Source organism: Gorilla gorilla, chromosome 16 (genome assembly GCF_029281585.2).
Source record: "Gorilla gorilla gorilla isolate KB3781 chromosome 16, NHGRI_mGorGor1-v2.1_pri, whole genome shotgun sequence".
NCBI classification, from domain to species: domain Eukaryota; kingdom Metazoa; phylum Chordata; class Mammalia; order Primates; family Hominidae; genus Gorilla; species Gorilla gorilla.
The window spans coordinates 20,211,650-20,222,266 of NC_073240.2; the positions used below are offsets into that span (position 1 = coordinate 20,211,650).

Here is a 10,617-nt window from a genome sequence, read left to right on the forward strand (position 1 = left end):
TGGCCCCCATCTCTTCAGCAACTGCTGTTTCCAGTTTTCTTTTTCTCCCCAAGAAGCCTGTCCTCTCACCATGCCTGCGCCTTCAAGAACCCCACCTGCTGGCAGCTCCCAGATCTCCAGCCTGGCCCTCCTTAGCTGCAAAGGTGCTTCCCAACATCGGCAAGACCTCTCCCCAGGGTGCCCCAGGCCCTCACACAGCCCCTGTCCCCAACCGACTCCAACTGTCCTGCAGCCCACAGTCACCCTCAGGACCCCTGAGCTCAGGCCAACTGCTTTATACACTGTCGGCCAGGTCTCTGCCTGGATGACAATCACCCTCTGCTAATTGTTCTCCACACCTCCAGGCCAAATGCCCTCCAAGCCACCTCATGCACCATGATGACACCAAACACACAGAAAAAAGACATTGAAAAAAGGAAACTTCACAGAGGCGTGTCATTTAAAGTGGGTTCTGAAATGGAAACACCCTTACCTCAGGACTTAGCTCCCGCATCAGGGGTTAGGACACAGAGATCAACAAGCAGCAGGCTTTGCCCTCAAGCAGCTCGCAGTCTAGTGGAAGATGGGTAAGAAAACAGATGAGGATGCCCATGGGTGCAAACGCCCTGGAACAGAAGCTGATCCAGGAAAGCGCGAGCCTGCAGGCCGCCCTCCAGTCTAGGCTGGGCGAGCGCCTCAATTTTCATCTCTAAGAGCCTGTGCCCACACCCCCTGCCCCATTGTTGTTCTGTCACTCCACTAGAAAGGGCGCTCCAGAAGCTGGCCTTGTGCAGCTTTCTGTCTGCTGCTAGCCTAGGCAGAACAGTGGAAGAAGCCATCAGGGCTGGTGAGGGAAGCACCCGTTTGGACTTTAGCCTTTCAAAGCTCAGAGAAGGGTGAGCTCAGGGAGGCCCAAGGTAGCCGAGAACACTTCCTGGAGAAGTGGGATCAGCCTTCGGCCTTGGCACAGCAACCAGAGGGTATTGCCCACGTGTCCCCTACTCCCTCAGACACCACGTCTCAGATCGCCTGGAAAGGGACAGAACTCGTCACGAGGCGGCTGTGCTCTGAGCACAAGGGAAGGGCGACAGGATGCTAGAGAAGGGAACCACTGGCCTGGGCCTGGACAGGGCAGACAGAAGCAAGCATGCACAGCAGGCCATCAGCTACCCTGCCAGCATCAACATCCTTCAGGGGTCCCCCCAGTTCCAGGAGACACACCTCTAACCTGCTCCCCTGACCCTTCTGCCCAGTCCTCATGCAGACACCAGGTATGGCAGAGGCCCTGCAGGGTGGGAGCACTGTGCTGCGGGTGGGGGCTGCCTTCCTCATGTGCTACTGGAGAGCAGCACAGTGCAGGGGCCTGGGCACTGGTGCCAGGCAGGAAGCCCCGGTTCTGGCCTGGCTTGCTGTGGGCCTGGAAGACACAGCTTTGAGGGAGCCATGGGAGGGATGCCCTGGAGCCAGCACCAGCACAGCGCTCTGGTGGCAGGCACACACCCAGCACGTTCTCAGGGCCAAGGGCCCCAGCCCATTCCCAGCCCCTTTCTGCCTAGCTCTGCCCTGGGCCAGCTCCAGGTCACTGCCAAGGACAAGTCTCCTCTCCCAGCTGGCATTAATCAGAGGTCATCCTGCAAACCTTCAGGAGGGGGTGGGGCAGGGAGTGACTAGTGGCATTCTGCCATGTTCTGTCTGTCCCAAATGTGACGAACAGGAACCCAGAGAAGGCAAGCGAGTCCTCTAGCCAAAGGACCTCCGGTTTACTGAGCCTCCCAAGCTGCCCACACCCAGGGAGGCAGACGGGACACACACTCGGCGGGTGGCCCTGAAGCAAGGCCTGGCCCAGCCCGGGGAGCAGGAGGACAGAGAGGACAGGGCCTTCGAGAACAGGTGTGAGCCTGGCCTTCAGTGGGGGAAACAGGTTGAAGGGCTGTGGCCGCTTGGGGGCTCCAGGCAGGAGAGAAAACACAGCCCTCCCCACGGCCGCAGTCACACACCGCACCACGTACACACCATGACAACTTTTATTGCCCTCAAGAGAAACTCCAGTCCATCTGCTCCACCCACCCTCCTGCGGGACCAAAGAAAACACCCAGAGGGCAAAACAAAAAGGGGCTCAAACCAACAGGAAGTCAGCCCCACCGCAAGCCGGACTACAACTAACTCGTGCCCTCCACGCTCAGGCATGGAAGCCAGGGCTGTGCCAGGCCTGGCCAGGCAAAGCAGGATGACAGCAAATGCATTCTGAACATGTAGCAATCAGGTCCCCTGTAATGTGCTTGGAGAGTGTGGACAAGGGCCGAGATGAGGAGCTATGAGCTGTGGAAGGGAATGGGGGAAGCGAAGGGCACAAACAGAAGTACTGGAGGGAGAGGCCGGGCTCTCAGGAAGCAGCAGGCACGTGCCAGGTGGAAGCCAGCTGCAGGCAGGAGAGGAAGGAGGCCCTTACTCTTTCTTCTTGTCCATGGGACCATCTACTGCAGCCGGGAAAGGGACAGAAATCCCACAGCAGTAGGTTGACCAGGTCCACTCCTCCCCTGCCACCTCCAGCCCCATGCCCCAGAGGTCCAGCTCGGTTCCCCTCTCTCCTAACAACAGCTATTCAAGTGAGCAAGGGGCCCCCTCCTCGGCTTCACCCAAAGGCCTGCCAGGGTGGGAGCGTCAGCCCTGGCCCACACTCTAAGGAAAACCCTGGACCTAACGCCAGCCAGGGAGGACTGCCAGGACCTCACTGGGGGCTGAGTCCTGGCTGCAGGGAACAGCAAGGCATCCAGTCCCCTTCAAGACCTGATCAGGCCCTTCCCAACTCTGCACACCTTTGACAGGTGCCCTCGAAGCCCAAGTCCCATCTGCCAAGCCTGCCCTATACAGAAGGCATGGGTGCCCCCTTTGAGGCTGGACCCTTCCTCCCCACCTGCTGTGGTGCCCAAACTTGGGCCACCAAGCACTGAGGCCAGCTGTCCAAAGTTAGGAGTATTTATGTGGCCCTCACTCCCAACGTCAAGACCGCCTGGGCTTCCAAATGCGGCCTGGTGCACCCAAGCTAGTCTGAGGACTCGGATCACGCCTAGGGCAGCAGGTGATGACCACAACTAGTGCCTGCTAGGGGAGGTGACTTTTTGACACCTTGTGCCCTCACTTGCCCAGGGATCTTTGCCCTACATCACCCCCCAGCACTCTAGGAAAAAAGGCCAGCAGTGGGTCCCAGAGTTTCACCTGCTTATTTGTTCTTGACCGGGCCCCAAACCATTGAATGAGCCTGAGTACGAAGGTAGGAAGGCTCAGAGCCTAGTGAGCCAGTGCCACTCCTGAGGGCTGCCTCAGCAAGTGCCTACATCTGCTGCCAGGCCACCCCTCTCCTGCCTGGTGAACGGTCCCACTCAGTAGGGCAGAGGTGGCCAGGGGGAGTGGGGGAGAGGGCAGCCGGCCCCTGGGCCCCTGGAAGGTTCTCTCCATACCCGCACGGGCTGCCTCATCCTGCTCTGCTCTCCTGCCCTGGGCGCAGCGATACGTGAGGGCTGACCTGCAGCTTTGCGTGCTCCTCCAGCAAGTGGTCGTACTCCTTGGTGAGGCCCTCAGACTGCTTCCGCATGGCCAGAACCTGGTTTTAAGCTTTCTCTAGTTCTTTAAATGATGTAAATGACCAAGAAAACAGAAATGAAAAGACAGGAATTAGGGGGAAAAAACCTGACTGCTACAGACACCAGAAACTGGCCCAAATCTATCTCAAACGAGGTTATACAGGAGCCTACTTCTCAAAATAAAGCCCCTCTGCTTTTGCAGGCCCCCAAAGTAGAGGGAAAGGGCTGACAAAAAAGCTCAAGATAAAGCAAAAGAAATACAGAGGACATCCCCCAGTCCCTTTAATGGAGGGGAACTCTAGTGGCTCTCGGCAATGGTAACCTCCAGGGAGGCTGAAGGTGGGAGACAGGGAGCAAGATCCCAGCCTGAAAGCGAGACCCAATGACAACCATGCCTTGCAGACAGCAGCAGCAGGCGAGGCCTGTGGTATTGTGGGAAAACGCCCGAGACTTAAGTCTATGCGTGGGAGACCAAAGACAGGCAGGCCACTTGGGAGCCGCCCACTCCCCTCCTGAACGCCACTCCCACATTCCCCTCATTCTCAGCCCCCAGGCATGCTGGGGCTACTGTGCCACACTCTGGACGGGAAAGCCCCAGCATGCACTGCTCTAGTGCAGGGCAATCGAGGCCCACCGACTGCAGCCTGGTTCCTCCTGAGCCCCATTCAAACCACTTAGCTTCACTGGCCTGCGGGCTAAGCATGGCTGCATTGGGGTTGGAGACACAGGGTGCTATTTGTTTGTTTTCACGCAACCCTCGAGCATGCGTGCAAGGCTTGTTACTAATACTTTGGCACAAAATGGGCAGCAGTGGGCAGAGGACGCTCCTCTGGACTTCCCTGCGGGGAAGGACACGAGGTCCAGCCTCACTTTGCTTAGTGCTGGCCAGCTTGTCCTTTAGCTTCTGCAGGTCAACCTTCAGGCTCCTGTTCTCTTCCTCCAACATCACCTCAGCATTCCCGACATCCAGTTTGCCTCTGTCAACAGCAGATCACTGGGAAAAGCGCCAAAGGCCAGGGTTACTCAGGAGGTAGGGAGGGAGAGGTTCCAGCCCCATCCTCCCCACCGAGCTGTGGTTCCTCAAGCTGCCCTGGCCACTCGCCCCTTCGGAAATGTCAATGCGGAACCGAGCCACCACTTGCTCCCAGCTCCTAGGCAAAGGCCAGGGCGTGGCTGCCTGCTGAGGGGAAGAGAAGCGCCAGCGGGGCCACTTGCTGCAGCTCGCTGGGCACGCCTTGCCTGCCCTGGCCCCTGGCCCTGCCTCCTTCCCGAGCAGCAGGGCTCAGCAGCTCCATGGTGCTCACCAACCCCTCCGCGGATGGTGGTGCCTCGTGCTCCCCACACGGTGCCGCTCACTGCAGTCAGGAGCCCCCAGTCGGCCTGGCCAGCTCTATCCCACCTCTGCATCCACATCCCTCTGAGCTTGCCTTGCAGCTCACCTCCTGACAGGACGTCTAAGACTGGCCAACTACCCTGCCCCCACCTCCTCTCCAGCACTGAGGGATGCCACAGACCCCGAGTTCCAGAGGGGGTGCGGCAATCTTGCAGGGAACAAGGGCCTAGCTGAGGGCCTTCGGATCACAGCAGAGGGCCTGGCTCACTGAGGGGCTGTTTTTCTCAGGGAAGGGTCTGACTGGAAGCAGTGGATGGAAACGAGAGCAGCAACACCCTCCTCCTCACCCAGACCCTCACACACAGACGCCTCCAGCAGGCATACTCTCCCCAGTGAGGACTTCCCCTCTGCGCCTCCACCCAACTCTGGCTTTTCAGGCACATTTCCCAGGGTGATAGGCTAGCAGTGGCCACTGAGGCCCTAAAGAATGTGGCTCCCACAGTATAACACCAGGACGCCCCATGGTGGGTAGGGAAACTGGACTCACCTTCTTGAGCTGGTCATTCTCCATGTACTTCTTGGCCGCCTCACTAGCACTCTCCGCCTGCTTTTTAAAGGCTTCATTGGAGGCCAGCAGTGTGGCCTGCTGCGAGATGAGAGTCACCAGGTGTCTAAGCAGGCTGCGATTATTTACAAAAAGAAGGGAGAAGTGAGAAAAAGAGCATGAAGGGCTGGCAGGAGCACCTCCTGGTTGCTCCCACTCCACACCTGGCTCCAGCCTGGACCTGCCCTCTTGCCAAGGCAGCCGAGCGAGAAGCCACCAACCTGGTGCTGGCAGTGTGAGGGAAAAGGTGGGGCCCAGGAGCTGTCCTCTGCTGCTGTGCCCAACGGCCACCCTTAGCTCTGGGAGGGGCTGGAAGCAGGAGCCTGGGGGGCTGGGAAGAGCCTCGATACAGCATGAGGTCCCGGAACGCGGCACTTTGCGGGTCGGGGCCTAGACGTGCCAGACAAGCCACAGCACCACCTTCCTCCCTGCGAGGCTGGGCTTGCCTTGGTAAGGTAACGAGAGAAGCTAATCAATCCGAGCACTTCCAACATGCCACGCCGCATCCTCACATCTACCTGATGAGGAAGTTACTATCACTGCCCCAGCTTATAGAGAAGGACACTGAAGTTCAGCAGCATAAATCAATGTACCCAAGGCCAAAAACCAGAAATGGACATGGCTGGAATTCCAAATTATGTCTGCCTGACTCCAGAACCTGAGCTCGGAACCACTCTGCTCTCTAAACTAACAGGGAATGGCTCACAGGTCCCAACGTAAGATAGAACTCTCAGGCCGAGGCGGGCGGATCACGAGGTCAGGAGATCGAGACCATCCTGGCTAACATGGTGAAACCCCGTCTCTACTAAAAATACAAAAAAATTAGCTGGGCGTGGTGGCGGGCGCCTGTAATCCCAGCTACTCGGGAGGCTGAGGCAGGAGAATGGCGTGAACCCGGGAGGCGGAGCTTGCAGTGAGCGGAGATCGCGCCACTGCACTCCAGGCTGGGTGACAGAGCGAGACTCCGTCTCAAAAAAAAAAAAAAAAAAAGAACTCTCTTCTCTGGCCAGCCTCCTTCCCAACCCGTCATGCAGGCTGCGCTGGAACACATCCGTTATGTAACAGCACCCCAAACGAGGTCTTCTTGGGCTGGAGGGTGTAGAGGAATCAGGACACAGGCACACGCTGTGTGTGACTCACTCACCGTTCCGACCAAAGGGTAAATGAACCCAGCACCTATGCTGGCCCAGACATCACTGATAGGTAAGATGAAGTCGCTTGGCACACCTTTTTTGTCAGGTTGGTGAGACAGAGAAAGGTCGGTCTTTGCCATGCAGATGGGCAAATTTCCAAAACCCTGTAAGAAAGGAAAGAAAATGTGTTCACTGATACAGATGTGAGTCTCCTGTGTTTTTCAATTTGCACTTTATACAGTCTCGGCAGCAATGGTATGCCAGCTCAGATCGAGGCACACGCAGGAGCTGCTTGTTACTACTTGTTCACTGAAGAAGCAAGAAGGTGAGGATAAAAACTCATCTCCATGTGATGACTGTTTAGTAGGTCAACGGTGACTATTGTTTATTTTGGAGGTTCTCGTTAAGAGAAGGCAGTGTTATGTGCATGTTTGGGAAAAGCATTGCTATTTTCAGGCAAAGCAGCAGCTGTAGAAACCGCTTTCCAAGACTATTAATATCCGGGACCCAGCAAGGTAGTCTGGAGAAAGGCTCTGCGACTAGGCTCTTAGTCATGTTGTTCACTCATTCTGGAGTCAGTCAAGAAGCAAAGGGTTCCTTTGTGTTGGTTTATGAATCATGGTTATTTGATCTGCAACTACATTACAAGAACTAAGATGACGTCACTATTTAAGCTTCTTGTTTTTAAGGACCAAAGTCTATGTCTGACCCAGAGTTCCAAAGGTGAAAGAGCAGGAAGTCACATGTGGTGTCTCACAAAAAGCACCGTGTCCTCGAAGCCTGTTTCTGATTAAATGGCACATAGTGTTCCTTTAGAGGCTTTGCTAATTCATTGCAACCACATACTTGGCACTAACTTTAAAAAAAATAAAAATAGAGATGGAGGTTTTGCTGTGTTGCTCAGAGTGTTCTCAAACTCCTGGCTTCAACTGATCCTCTGCCTTGCCCCCACAAAGTGCTAAGTGCTGGGATTACAGGTGTGAGCACCGTGCCTGGTTGACACGAATTTTAAGGAGTATTTCCTTGATAGAGATAAAGGGAATGAAATCTTTAGTCAAATTTTCATAAGACTTAGCCTAAAACTATTTGGAAGATCTTAGAGTCTTATCAACTTAGGGAGGACTTGGGCTTGGGGCCATTTTCTTTTTGAAATCTCCACTCTTCTATACTGATAAGAATTTTGCTGAGTGAGAATCACAACTGCCTTTCAGAATGGTGCCAGAATTTTGAATTTCAGACATGGTTAAATATTAAAGTAATTTCTATAGGTTTGCTAATGTAAAAATTTTGTCAGTAGGCATATTAAAAAGAAACAGAAACCAACCAGTATGCTATATACTGTCACCAGATTACTTCATAAAAGAAATAACATTTTAACACTGAAAGGAGAAAAGACTTAATATTACAATAAATGATAGTCTTAAATATCATTATTAAAAACTGAGGGGAAAAAAAAACAAAGCAACCTCATGAAAATGACCTTATTTTACTTGGTTCATTGCACATGAATGAAAACTTCACCACAATGCCTAGGCACAGAGCAGTGCTTGGGAATCCTTTTTGTAAAGGGTAAGCCAAGAACATCAGGGAAAATTCTAAGAATTTAGAACTTTCTGAGTTCCTATTTTACCAAACCTAGGAGAACAAATACCCTGGCTGGCAATGGTAGCATTTAACAAAACTTCAAATGGGTTTACAAAAAAGAATAAGGAGTTGGAGATTGTTTTTAAAGATAAGGTCAACACTACCAATCATGAAGCTCTTTAGCCAGCAGGCTCTTAAAATGTTCTGACTTCTATCTATCTGATTACACCAAAGTAGGAGGGACACTGGAGGCACATGGTCCTTTTGGTAAAAGGTGGCTGAGCCTCCTGTAATGGAGTTGATTCATCATGACTGTCACTGGACTAGGTGATGACACATGCTGTCAGATCATAGCCACCTTCCCAGCTGTTTGCCTACTTGCCTTTCTCAGTGGCTAGAGGTAGAAGATGATGGAGCCTTCAACCTCAGTGGAGCAGCTCAGTAAAAAGCCAATGAACCACTTGCATAAGAACAGCAAACATTCCCATCTTTATAGGCTGCACTCCTATCTGCCTACCCTGGCAACTTGCTAGCATTTTTAAGGTAGTAAGAGGCCTGTAAGGAAGAGGAAGCATTGCAATTCATCTAAATCTGACTCCGCAGCTCTACTCCAAAGGATAGTTTCAACATTCTGGGCTGAGTGGGAGGGATGAAAGATCACACATCACCTACAAACAGGGATACCACCCATGTCAGACACATTTATAGTCACGGAAGTAAATGATGCATGGATCAGAGGATACATGCCTCACCATAAAGTTCTAAATATAGTCTACACTCTACCCGAGGATATTACTTTCATCTTTGTTAACCAGAAAATAGAGTAAGCAAAGGTTAGCTGGTGAGACGTGTACAAATCCTCAAGTCAAGCTGAGTATTCTGAGAGCCTAAGGTGAATTTTTTTTCCCCTAAAAGTACAACTTTTACCTGCTGAGTGTAACGATCTATTTTGACTTGTGCCTCAGGACAGAGTTCGATATCTTTGGCTCCATAGACAGCCTGGGCAATGGTCCTTATCTTGTCCACAATTGGAAGCTGCAGAAACACAAATTATAACAAAATTGTGTAAGTTTAATCTGGTTAAAGATTTTTTAAAAAGTTTAGTGACACTTACTGTAATTGCTTAAAATTCCCTTATCAGGATACCCCCTCAGCAACTGCAGGATTCCTTGCAAACCCTCTTTTTTCCTTTTAGCACCCTAAAGCACTGAAATTTTCAGTGTCAGAATAGATCAGATGTCAACTAGCAAATAAGCCTTAGGTGTTCAGGCAATTTAGAGGCTGCTTAGAGCCCACGTAGAATCTGCAGAGGGAGGCCGGTCACAGTGGCTCACACCTATAATCCCAGTACTTTGGGAGGCCTAGGTGGGTGGATTACCTGAGGTCAGGAGTTCGAAACCAGCCTGACCAATATGGTAACACCCCGTCTTTACTAAAAATCCAAAAAAACTAGCTGGGCTTGGTGGTGCATGCCTGTAATCCCAGCTACTTGGGAGGCTGAGGCAGGAGAATCACTTGAACTGGGAGGCAGAGACTGTGGTGAGACAAGATTGTGCCACTGCACTCCAGCCTGGGTGGAGTGGGACTCCGTCTCAAAAAAAAAAAAAAAAAATCTGCAGAGGGAAGAGGGAAGTTAGTGCCTTACAGAGGGCTTCTGACTAGGAAGCCCCGGGACTGCGGCCGACCCCTTCCTCTCCCTGCCTCACCCCTGCAGAAAGATCTGCAGAAAAAGCTGGAAGGGGTGGGACGGTGTGTGTGAGGGTGGGGACTGGGCCTATGCAGTTTCCAGACCTGGTCTTTGGCACCCTCTACAGGACACTTCCATTCCCACACCTGAGCTTTGGACAATTGAATCCTATGCCTCTTCCCACCCGTGGAACCTGGTGCCAGAAATTCCCAAGACTTACCCACTGTCCACCACGCCACATAGCAAGTGTCCTCAGTGTCTGCAGACCAGAAACAACTCCCTTGTGTCTCAGCACTGGGCCACCTGCTGAAACCCCAAACTGCCTGCCCCATTGTTTGAGACCCAGTCAGGCCTTGGCTCCAAAAGTCCTCTTGGACTGCCGCTGGCCCCCAGGGTCTCTCCTGACTGCACCTCGGTCCCGGAGCTCCCACACCGCTGGGCCCCGAGCCCCATGCCCCGATCCAGCTGTGGCTCCTTTACGGGGGCCTTGCTGGCCTTTCCTAAGGGAGGTGTTTTCCCGAGGGCAGGTGGACTGCTCCTCAGACTAGGGGCCCTCGGAGGGCCAGGCCTGGGCTTCTACCTCCTCTCACAGGCTGGTGTTTCTCTGCAAATATGGCTCGTGTGTCCTCTTTCCTCTCAGACTGGGGGCCCCTGGGGACTGGGCCTGAGTTTCCCTCTCCCCCTTCAGAATGGGGGTTCCCTGAGGACTGACCCAG

At 53.3% G+C, this 10,617-nt stretch overlaps 1 pseudogene across 1 annotated transcript; it reads right to left on the reverse strand.

The window, feature by feature from the left end:
* Positions 1 to 1,985: 1,985 nt before the first annotated feature.
* LOC101137874 (B-cell receptor-associated protein 31-like) lies at positions 1,986 to 10,408 on the reverse strand (annotated as a pseudogene). Its single transcript, XR_010130914.1, has 8 exons — positions 10,122 to 10,408; positions 9,142 to 9,249; positions 6,725 to 6,794; positions 5,719 to 5,943; positions 5,441 to 5,573; positions 4,431 to 4,554; positions 3,503 to 3,603; positions 1,986 to 2,456 (listed from the first exon to the last, which is right to left on the reverse strand). The product of XR_010130914.1 is annotated as a B-cell receptor-associated protein 31-like (transcript).
* Between the last annotated feature and the right edge of the window lie 209 nt (positions 10,409 to 10,617).